This window comes from Mastomys coucha, unplaced genomic scaffold, assembly GCF_008632895.1.
Source record: "Mastomys coucha isolate ucsf_1 unplaced genomic scaffold, UCSF_Mcou_1 pScaffold9, whole genome shotgun sequence".
NCBI classification, from domain to species: Eukaryota; Metazoa; Chordata; class Mammalia; order Rodentia; family Muridae; genus Mastomys; species Mastomys coucha.
The window spans coordinates 105,800,877-105,813,108 of NW_022196915.1; the positions used below are offsets into that span (position 1 = coordinate 105,800,877).

Sequence of the window (12,232 nt, forward strand, 5' to 3'; positions counted from 1 at the left end):
GGTGAGGGTGAGGGTGAGGGTTAGGGTTAGGGTTAGGGTTAGGGTTAGGGTTAGGGTATGAGGCAGCTGCTCACAACACATCTGTGGTCTGCAAGTGGAGAGAGAAGTGCTCCCTTCTCTATTTATCAAGTCCAGAACCCAGCCCATAGGGATGTGTCTCTGTTTTCCGAGTTGGCATTTCCTCCTGGGTTCAATCTTTCTGGTTATTCCTCACATATATGCCCAAAGCTGGGTCTCCTAGGTGGTTCTAAATGCAGTCAATTTCATTAAAACTTTTCATTTTAAATATCATTCTGCTGTATCCATTATGTCTGAAGGGGTAAGACAAGGGGAACTGACTCTAGGAAAAAAATTAAGTTACAGGGTTGTGGACATTTTTAGTGGGTTTGTTCTTGTAGGTGTTTGTCTTTCCTTCTTTCTCTCTCTCTCTTTCTTTCTTTCTTCCTTTCTTTCTTTTAAAGATTTTATTTATGGCTGTACAGATAGCCCTGAGCTATCATGTATGTGGCTGGTGGGAATTGAACTCAGGACCTCTGCCAGCCCTGCTCACTCCGGCCCGCTCCCTTGCTTACTCCATAGTAATTCACTATAGCTGTCTTCAGATGCACCAGAAGAGGGCGTCAGATCTCATTACGGGTGGTTGTGAGCCACCATGTGGTTGCTGGGATCCGAACTCAGGACCTTTGGAAGAGCAGTCAGTGCTCATACCCGCTGAGCCATCTCGCCAGCTCTCCTTTCTTTCTTTCTTTCTTTCTTTCTTTCTTTTCTTCTTTCTTTCTTTCTTTCTTTCTTCCTTCCTTCCTTCCTTCCTTCCTTCCTTCCTTTGAAGGCATGGTCTCATGTAGCCCAGGCTGACTATGCAGCTGAGGATGACCTTAAATTGAACCTCCAGTCTCTACCTCCCAAGTACTGGGATTACAGATGTGAGCTACCATGTTCATCTAATACTTGATTTTGAATGGTGGAGGCAATATTGTCATAATTTATTATTTGCATTACAAATAACCATTTAATCAGTCCACAGGGACATGTCTTAGAGATTAGCATGTTATGTGATATCCATGTTATAGGAAGGAATCATGTGACTTCTCCAACCTCAGAGGCATCTCCCGATCTTATCCACTGCAGTACCTGCCTGAGGCTGTGTTCACTGATGTACAAACCTTAACAGCCTTGGGGCTGGAGAATGGCTCAGCAGTTAGTAGCACTTGCTCAGAGGACCCAGTTCCCAGCACCTATGTGGGCAGCTTATAGAAGGAAGCATTTAACGGAGCTTACAGTTTTCAAAGGGTGAGCCCCTGACCACCTTGGCAGAGAGCATGGCAACAGGCGAGTGTGGAGCTAGAGCCACAGCTGAGAACTTACATCCTGACCGATGAGCATGAGGCAGAGAAAGAGAGCGAACCGGCTGAGAATGATGTGAGCTTCTGAGACCCCAAAGCCGAATCCCAGCGACATACCTTCCCCAACAAGGCCACATCTAATCCTCTCCTGACACCTGGGGCCCAACTATTCAAATATAGGAGCACGTAAGGGCTGTTCTTGTTTAAGCCACCACACAGCCCAAAGCCATGATTCCATGAAAAATGGCTAATGGCACTGTGACAGTTGCACCAAAGGCTAACTTAATTACTATGCCCTTTAAGGGCTGGGAGAATTATGATTTGAGACAAGAAACTTTCTTATGTCTCTCTTGTTCTACTTTGTGTGTATGTGTGTGTGTGTGTGTGTGTGTGTGTGTGTGTGTGATGTTAGAAACAGAACCTAAGCTTATGCATTCAAGAGAACTCTACCATTAAGTTTTCTTTCTTTTTTTGAGACATAATCATAAAGCATACAGTTTAGCCATTTAAAGTTCACAATTCAATGGTTCATAGTATGTGCATAGTTGTGCAATCACAAAAGCAATTGTGCTACATGTTCATCTATTTATTTAAGAAAACTTGTTCTAAGTTCTCATCTCCCATCCTCCCCTAACCCTACACATCTGCAATGTACCTGCTCTCTATAGACTTGCCTTTTCTGGCTATTTTGCATAAATAGACTCAGTATTGTCTTTTGTGGTTGCTTCTGTCCCCTGACACATTGTTTCTAAAGTTAAGCCAGCATTATAGCATGTACCAGAAACTGTTACTTTTTAGATGGGTGTCATGGCTCATATCTAAAATCCCAACACTCTGAGAGCAGAGGCAAAATGATTTCTACAAGTTTGAGGCTAGGCTGGGCCACACAGTGAATTTGAGGCCATCCTGGACTCTAGAGTGAAACCATATATAGATGGTTTCATAAATATAGACATAGATATAGATACAGATATATAGATAAGACATACATAAGAAACCATCTTGTTGGCCTCTGTTTAACTTCTTTTTTGTTGTTGTTGTTTTGGTTTTTGTTTGTTTGGTTGGTTGGTTGGTTTCTGTTTTGGTTTTTTCAAGACAAGGTTTCTCTGTGTAGCCCTGACAGTCCTGGAACTCACTCTGTAGACCAGGCTGGCCTTGAACTCAGAAATCCACCTGCCTTTGCCAAGTGCCACTGCCCAGCTTTCTGTTTAACTTCTTAAGACTAACTCCTGAATTATTTTCCATACTGCCACAGCTCTTTTTTCATATCCCAACAATGTAAGTGGATTCTAACTTTCCACACTCTGGACATCTTGGTGGGTGTGAAGTGGCATCTCATTATGGCTTTGATTTGCATCTCCCTGATGACTAATGCTCAGCACCTTCCATCCACTTACTGGCTAACTGTACACATTATTTAGAGGACTGTCTGTTCAGATCTTTGCCCACAAGAGTCTTTTTTGAAAAGTTAGGTGACAGATTAAATTATGAATCTCTGGAATGCTTCAGATCTGGCCCTTCATTAAATGAATTACGTGAGTAGTAATGGTATGAAATAGAAGCCCTTAGTCCCTGCTGGTTTAATAAACCCATGCTTTAAAAGGGCTTCTCTACTGGAAGTTCGATGGTATGTGGGTGTATGTGTGGGGTGGGACAAGCCTGTGCATGTGAAAAAGGCCAATTCCAAGTGTCCTTGGGGGCTCTTCACCTTCTTTTTTGAGACAGAATGTCTCCCATTGGACTGAAATTCACAAAAAAGGAGGTCCAGAGAGGCTCGAAGAGCTACCTGCCTTTGTTCCTTAAGTATTGGGAGTATAAAAGCACATGTCAGGGCTGGCGAGATGGCTCAGTGGGTTAAGAGCACTGACTGCTCTTCTGAAGGTCCAGAGTTCAAATCCCAGCAACCACATGGTGGCTCACAACCACCCATAATGAGATCTGACGCCCTCTTCTGGTGCATCTGAAGACAGCTACAGTGTACTTACATATAATAAATAAATAAATCTTTAAAAAAAAAAAAAAAGCACATGTCACCACACCCAGCTCTTTCTTCTTCCATGTAGGTGCTGGGGATTGAACTCTGCTCCTTGTGCGCACAAGAGAACCACCTCCCCAGCCCTCCAAGGCTGAGCTTCACACATGGAAGTCAAGGACATAATGCTACAAAAGGTCCCTGTCCCCCAGAGACATGAATGTTTGAGTCAAAGGACTGTGAGAAACGATGACTGTCACTTCGTGTAGGTCCTCTGTTCTCCATGTCACCATCAAAAGCCAGAAGGGGAGGCCCATGGATGTGGCCATGTTTAATTTCCTGTGGCATTTAGAACTGCTGCTGGGAGTAAATACATAAATGCCAGCCAAGTGTAGAGGGTCAAGCCTATAATCCCAGCACTTGGGAAATGCGGGCAGGATTAAATGGTGCGTTTAGGACAGCTTACACTGGGAGATGTCTCAAGAGGAAATAAGAGCATGGTGTACTGAAAGACCCCTGGGGGAGACCCCCACTCAAATCTCGGGAGGATGTGCTCCCAAGGAATCACGAGAGACCGTCTTGATGTAATTACAAGAGGTAGTTTTTAATTTCAGGGCGCTCCAGTTCGGCACCACACCTATCTCACGCAGGAGATAGTGGAGCCGACCACGAGGCTCAAAAATTAGGGGTTTATATAGGGAAAAGGTCTGGGTGAACAAAGAAATCAGTGTGGCCATACATGATTGGCTAGTTCAAATATTAACTATTACGTGCAGAACAGAGTGGAAAATTCCTAAAGTTGGTGTTAATCTGAGTCAACAGAGCATCTTGACCTTCTTCTATATCTTTTTGGCCTGTTAGTTCCCAGAATGTCTTAACAGCTTGCTTATTTTTGCCCAGGCTTATTTGGACATATTTGACCTTGGTCCACTGTGTTTTTCTCAAACCCTCAATTTTCTCATTAGCCAACACAAGTTTTAAATTTAACTCTTTCAGTACTTGTATGAGGGTCTCCAGGAATTATATACAATTCTAAACTAAGTAAAGAACAGAGCCAGCCTCTATGTCAATCACATGAGGTGGTGGTCTGCCTTCAACACTGAGTGGCTTCACCAAATTCATGAGGCGGTAAGAAGCCATACACCCAAAGAAGAGCCCCACGAAGGCTCTCCACAGCAGCTCACTCAGGAAGGGTGCAGCTTGGAGAGAGAATTTGGCTCCATGGCTTCTCCTTTCATCTCTATATTGAGCAATTGTGTTACTTCATTTAAATGTGAACATTTCAGAACTATTTTTGAGTTATTTTTTAAATCCACAGGCTCAACATTCCCTAAAATAAAACTGGTCATGGTAGGAGGGAAGCGAGTGGATACCCGCTCAAGAGTGGGTAGATATAACTCAGAGGTCCTCAAGTCCAAGAAGATCAGAGTAGCCGTGTGCTAGTGAGTAGACGTAAGGCTGAGGTCTGCAAGTCTGAGAAGACTGGGCTCTTCAGGGGCAGCTGAAGGCCCTTGTCTTAGTTACCATTCTATTGATGCGAGAAGACACCAGTACCAGTGAAACTTATAAAGGAAAAGCATTTAATTGGCAGCTGACAGTCTCAGGAGCTTAGTCCATGAACACCATGGCACAGTGCTAGAGCCACCACTGAGAAACCATGTCTCATCTAGAAGTTTTAAACAAAGAGAGTGAGTATGAGTTTCTGAAACTTCGAAGCCCACCCCAGAGACACACCTACTCCCCTCCTAATCTTTCTCAAATAGTTCCACCAACTAATGACCAAGGAGCCATTCTTTTTATTTAAAAAAAAAAAAAAAAAAAAAAAAGATTTGCTTATGTATTTTATATATATATGAGCACACTGTAGCTGTCTTCAGACACACCAGAAGAGGGCATCAGGTCACATTATAGATGGTTGTGAGCCACATGTGGTGGCTAGGAATTGAACTCAGGACTTCTGGAAAAATAGCCCAAGCTCTTAACTGGTGAGCCATCTCTCCTGCCTGGAGCCATTCTCTTTATTTTGTTTTTCAAGGCAGGGTTTCTCTGTGTAGCCCTAGCTGTCCTGGAACTTGCTTTGTAGGCCAGGATGACCTTGAACTCAGGATCTGTTTGTCTCTGCCTCCTGAGTGCTGGGATGAAAGATGTCTACCACCACTCCTGGCTCCTATGGCTGCCATTCTTATTCAAACCACCAAAGCTGAGTAAGTGGTACTTTGAATCCCATATGACCACACAGGCTAAGGATTAAGGATGGACGTTGTTCTGTTTATTAACAAGGACTCATGTGTATTATCCACCACGCTGAATAGGAGCACTGAAAGAAATTTTGTAAAGTCAATATGAATGGCTGGACGGACCCCAAACCTCGTGCCGATTCAAAAAGGTAAAATTGCTTAGTAGGAGCAAGAAGATGTCGCAGCCAGCAGAGTGCCTGCCTCAGAAGCATAGGTCCTTAGTTTGAATCCTAATTAAGTGCAAAGAAAGGGAAGGCTATACTAGCCTGAGGCATGGGGTGGAGCAGAGTAGGGCAGATCTTGGAGCAAGGCCACCTTAGGGAAGCAAGGTTGCTTAAGGAAGGGAGTGCTTACTTGGCCCTGCTGTTCCAGGCAGCTAGAGTTAATGATGAGGAGGCTGAGGTGAGCACAGCCAGCTAGAATAGCAGGCTGGGAGCACGCATCTCGAACCACAAGCAGGAAGCAGAGAGAGGGACTGGAAAAGGTGGCCAATCCTCCCTGCCATGACATACTTCCTCCTGTCGCTGGATTTTACAATCCTAATAAGCCCGTTGTAAAAGACACACAGTCCAGATATTTTAATTGTAAGCCATATGCCTAGGTTGGGCAGATTTAGGACGATATGAACTTATTCCCTGGCTATAGGCCACTTGTTACTTGCTGTTCGTCCTGGTCACCCAGTTGTGGTCCATGGTGCCTTGCTCCACGCTCTCTCAAGCCTCCAGTCCCCTCTTTCCCCTCCACTGCCCAATCACAGGCTCTAGCCTTTTATTGACCAGTTAAAACGCCATCACTTGAGTACCATGCTGGTCTGAGAGTCTGGGACAGCCACCTTTTGAGGAACTGGCATTAGCATTAGAATATGAGCAGCAGCAGGCCGAGCCACTATCTATCCACAGCTGAAATCCAGGGGACCGCCCACCCAGACACCATCCACAGCTGAAATCCAGGGGACTGCCCACCCAGACACCATCCACAGCTGAAATCCAGGGGACTGCCCACCCAGACACTATCCACAGCTGAAGTCCAGGGGACCAAGTATTCAAATGTCTGAGATTAGAGGTGTGTCTTATTCAAACCACTGCATGGACCTTGTCTCAAAGGGTCAGAGGAGAGTGATGGAGAAGACATCTGATGCCGACTTCTGGCCTTTCTGTGCACACACACACACACACACACACACACACACTTATATACATATGTATGATATACTCACGGCTCCTGATTAAAATGAGGTGAGTGATGGGCACAACAGTCCGTAATTGAAAGCACCCTCCACAGGCTTCTATAACCCTGGCATTCTAAGCTACCTTTACCCACTGGTTGTTCACAACCCTCCCATTCTTGTGCCTGCTGAAAAAAGCGCCGATACATGCTCCTCTCAAGTTAGTCATAGTGTAGGCTGGGGGTGATCAGGGCTCAGCCAAGCTCCACTGGTTAAAACCAAGCAAGCCTTCACAGAGACAGGAGGACCTTCTGAGAATCTTGTTCCTAAAAGACGTTCTCCATACATTATGAAAAGGCCAGTTTTAATCTGGGTGAGGTTGCATAAACCTATAGTTCCAAGACTTATGAGGTGAAGGCTGAAAGACTGGAAGTCCCAAGTCATCCCTACTACAGAGTTCAAGGCCAGCCTTAGTTACGTGAGATTACCTCTCTAAAACAGAAAACCTGGTTTTAAACTCCCTGTAGGATCCTTGAGGACACCTGCCTAGGAACCGAAATATTATAAGCTCCAGATGAAGGAAGAGGAGGGGGCAGGGCGTGGGCACCGAGGAGCTTTCTGAAGAAGCCCTTGCAGAGGGCATGGGCTTCAGTCTCTCCTTACCAAGAAAAAACAGACCGCAGAAAGGATTCTGCACAAGTATCCTTAAGTGGTTTTAAAACCGACAATGTTGTTTAATTTAGAGTTAATACAGAGTAATGACGTGGTAAGGGCAGCCAAGTGGGTATTGAGGAAAATATAGAACAGAGATGACGTGCATATGTCCTGTAAGAATTTCATTACCAACCCGAATGTCAGAACCTGACTTAGTATGGAATTTCCTGTGGCTTCCACATAAATTTATGTGTGTTTTTTTGTGAGACAGGCTTTGTTTGGCACTGAGTGATGAGAGTTGATATCCACAGGTAAAGAGACTACTCGTGTGGTTTAAAGATGAGGTTGGTGGCGTATCGGTGACCCATCCCACTGGCCCTTAACTCCATGCATTTTGTTCCTTTCCCTCTATGATTCAGGTGTGCTCGCTCTGGAACATCCAAGTCTACAGTTCAGGGCCCTGCGGCTGCGGGATGGGCAGACTCAAACAGCCACCAGGGGCACACCACTCTCATGAAGGAGGTCACAATTGCAATCTAGTGTCTCCATGGCGACCTCTCTGAGCTGTGAGGTCAGAACTGTGGGGTTAGTGCCATCCTATGACTGAAGCAAGCATAGGGCTGAGAACAGCCCTGACTACTGTAAGTAGCCCTCATGCTCCCTTTGGACAGAGAGAACGTAAGAGCTTACGGAAGGGAAGGCACTTCTGGTTAAGATCTGGGGACCTCCTTCCACTCTCCTGCTCCCGGGGGTTGGAATGCAACACCTGTTGGAGGGAAGACAAAAGGAAGGGATTCTGAAAGTCTAGCCAGCAGAAACCAAGGGACAACCATGGCAGTGCCTTTAGCCCCCCACACTGTCTATGTGAACGTGATCAGAGCTGCTTAAAGCACAACTGGTCTCATGACCCAGAACAATCAGAGACGGTTTTCTATCTCACTCAGGCGGTTCCGGGGAGAAGCCTTACCAGGGCCCATGTGTGAGCACAGTCACTTTTCCTGACCAGGATCTTTGCATCACCCACGTAAGTTATCCCCAGATCCATCTGGCTTCCCCCTGATCGGCAGAAAGACCTTCTGTTTTCCATTATAACTCTGATGTTTATTTCTTGACTTCTTTACCTCCTATTCACCTGATTTAAGTCTAATCCACTAGAACAGTTTACCCCCATTCCCATAGAAAAACACTGCTGGCCACCTGTTTAAAGGCTCTGGAGTCCCCACTTTGGGCTCCTGGACATTATGGTTGTGTCCTTTCAGCAGTGAGCATATTCCATCTCAGCTTTCAGAGACTACTAGGCAAGTAAATGGGAGGGAAACACTTCGCCTTCATTGTGGAAGAACCTACTTAGTCACTCGGTGACTAAAACAGGGTTTACTTAATGAACCACTCACTCAGCCGCTCTGCCCCTTAGAGAACTAACAGGGTAAAGCCAGTGTCACCTTGCAAAGAAAATGATCAGAGATGGGCCAAGGCCCATCTCTATGGAGCTTCCTAAACAGTTCTGTCACCGTGTGAGTGTGGGAGGTGGGCTGCACTGGCAGGAGAGACAGCTTTGGATTGGAACCCTGTGTCACCTCCAGAGAGATGAGACCACTGGGACAGGGTTATAAACCCTAAGACGGAAAGTTAGTGGGGCTGGGAGCGTGGCTCAGTCTGTAGAGCCCTAGTCTAGCATGCATGAAGCCCTGAGCTTAATCCTCAGCATTGCACAAAGGCCGTAAAGTCAGAAGTGGCAGCTCATGCCTGTGAACCCCGAGACTGAGGAAGCACGGGAGGAGCTGCTCTGAGTGCAAAGCCAAACTGGTCTATACACTGAGCCCCAAACGAATCAAGGATATACAAAAGTATATATATATATATATATATATATATATATATATATATATATAGTCTCAAAAAAGCCTCTCCTCCCTCCAAGAGCAGTCTACATGAAACTCTACCTCAAAAATAGACAGACAGACAGATGATAGATAGATAGATAGATAGATAGATAGATAGATAGATAGATAGATGGATTATATAAGTGGCCAAGTCACTTTTTTATGTGTACTACTCTTCAGGAACATGCTTTGCTCCCCAAACATGTCATCTACTACCTTTGGCTTTCCTGGCATTTAGAGCACACACAAAGTCAAATACCAAGTAGCCGGCAGATAAAAAGAGCTGCCACTTTCAGTTAGCAGTTATCACAGATGACAGCAGATGATAGAGAAGAGGTCCTTAAACTCTAGGGAAGATGTCGGGAGCACAGATCTCTCAGCTCCAGGATAAGGAACCCTAAGCCAATAGCTGCTCTGCGGACACTGGACACTCTGTTACAACACAATGGCTAGCTGACTTGGTAATCCTCACCTACAGGAGGCGGGAAGACACCCCGGGGAACTGGTCCAACCCTCCCAAAACACAGATAAGGGCAGCCGTGAGAACCAAGATCACAGCTGGTTGGTGCTGAAGGTGGGATGGGAGCCAGGGGTCTCTGACCCTGAAGCCCTATCCTGTGGTCGCTCCTGAAGGTGGGATGGGAGCCAGGGGTCTCTGACCCTGGAGCCCTATCCTATGGTCGCTCCTGAAGGTGGGATGGGAGCCAGGGGTCTCTGACCCTGGAGCCCTATCCTGTAGTGGAAGGTGGGATGGGAGCCAGGGGTCTCTGACCCTGAAGCCCTATCCTGTAGTTGCTCCATCACAGAGGAGAGAGTCTTCAAAGCTACAAAGGCTGGGGGATGGCTCCGTACACAAAGTGCTTGCTGTGTTCTGCTTCATCTCTGCAGCTCTCACAACAGTGGGAGGATATAACCCACCCCACAGAGCTGTCCTCTGATCTCCATACCTATGCTGGGGTATGTGCATACACACACACACACACACACACACACACACACACACACACACACACGCACATGTGTACACATGCACAAACATGTACACACATGCACACAGGCACATACACACCCAAACATGAATGCGCACACACTCATGTTCGCAGACACACATATATACATGCACATAGGTGCATACACACACGCGCACACACACAGTTCTCCTGCTTACCCACTCAAGTTTAAGAGCACATTTTCACTGTCCCTGTTTCCCCGTATGCTCTCCAGCACATTGTCATTGCAGCCCCACCGTTCTCCTTCCACCTGAGTGCATGAGGCATAAGGGCTTGAAAACACAGCCTTTGCCTGCACCCTGTAGACATTCTTCAGAAGGGTAGAGACCATTATCTGAGCAATCAAACAAAACTGTAGGCAAGAACAAAACAAAGAACATAACTGCTTGAGTTAGAACGGGATGGCCAGGGTGTGGAGTATTGTTGGTCCTACTTTGATCTCATTCCTTAGGTGAGGCTGAAATTCCATATTGCTAAGAAGGAGGTGACGTGGACTAGATGTCAGGAGAGCTCAGAGTTCAAGGAGACTGGGGCCAGGGAGATGGCTCAGCGGGTAAAGGTGCTTGCTGCCCAAGACTGACAACCTTGGACTCCACTGGAAAGAAGGATGAAGAGAACCCATTCTATAGAGTTGACCTCATGATTGCCATGGCACATATACTCACTCACCTACATCATGCTCATGTGCACACACAATAATACGTTTTAAAACATCTTAGAAGAAAATTGAGTTCTTTTCCTTTATATTGGGTAATCTTACCTCTCTTTGTGTGTAAGAAAAAAAAATCAAAATCAGCTTTGTCAAAGATTATGTGAAACGACTCCCTGTCCCTCATACCTGTCCGTCCAAACAGAGGGTTTCCCACTCGTTAGTGTGTTGCAGGACGTATGATCACCCTGTGGGGCCCAAGATTGTGTCATTTACTGAAAACACCTGTATCTAGTTGTGTGGCTCAGGCCTTGGAACACACCTTTAATCCCTCTGGCTGGAATAGCCACACCCTTGGTACACACCTTTAAACCCAAACAATGGATGCAAAATTAGTTTGTAGAAGCAAGCACCTAGAAGACAGCATTGAAAGGGATGTCTAATGGAGTGGCAGACAAAGTGATGAATCAGAGAAAGGTTTAAATAGGATATGCCCAACTCATGAAAAGAGAGAAAGGGAAGCTACTTAAGAGAGCAGTACAGAGAGAGAGAGGAGGAGGAGGAGGAGGAAAAGGAGGAGGAAGGGGACAGCTATAGAGCTACAATGAGAGAACAAGCAGAGAGAGAACAAGCTAGACACAGGTGAAAACAGAATGAGCCAGAGAATGAGATGGAGCTGGGACTGTTTGACAGAGTTAGGACGAGGCCGAGCAGAACAATTCAATAGAACTGAGAGGGTAGCCAGATTGAATCCGTTAGCTAAGAGAGGATTTTGAACCAGAACAACTGAGTTGAACAAGCCAGCCAGAGTTCTGATAGAATAAGAAAAGGTGAGTGTATTCAGCAGTAAGTCTCCGAGGCTAAACACATTCTAGGCCTAGGTTAGATTGTAGAGGCTAGAAGCTTCCAGGACTAGGCCTAGGTTAGAGGAGGGAGGTGGTAAGCTGCCGAGATGACAATTACATTCGGTGAATCAAAGTTCATGGATTCCTAAATATTAAAGCTAGCTGACTTGGTAATCTTCACCTGTAGGGGGCAGGAAGACACCCCAGGGAACTGGTCCAACCCTCCCAAAACACAGATAAGGGCAGCCGTGAGAACCAAGATCATGGCTGGCTGGTGGTGAAGATGTAATCAGAAATCAACAGAGAAGTCCAGGCGTGGTGACGCAGACCAATAATTCCAGTGCCTGGGAGGTGGAGGCAGAAGGATCACGAGTTCAAGCTCATCCTCAGCTACATAGAGAATTGGAGCCGGGCGTTGGTGGCACACGCCTTTAATCCCAGCACTTGGGAGGCAGAGGCAGGCAGATTTCTGAG

General features: G+C 46.0%; 1 protein-coding gene across 5 annotated transcripts in view; it reads left to right on the forward strand.

Moving 5' to 3' along the window:
* Positions 1-7,881: 7,881 nt before the first annotated feature.
* Positions 7,882-12,232, forward strand: part of Ipo5 (importin 5) — a 52,714-nt gene continuing 48,363 nt past the window's right edge. For 3 of the 5 annotated variants that reach the window (XM_031360999.1, XM_031360994.1, XM_031360995.1), the window contains exons 1-2: positions 7,882-8,012; positions 8,316-8,395. The gene's annotated coding sequence lies outside the window, so the exon portion shown is untranslated. Of the gene's footprint in view, positions 8,050-8,315; positions 8,396-12,232 lie in introns of all 5 variants that reach the window. The other 2 variants (XM_031360998.1, XM_031360996.1) reach the window with 1 other exon arrangement.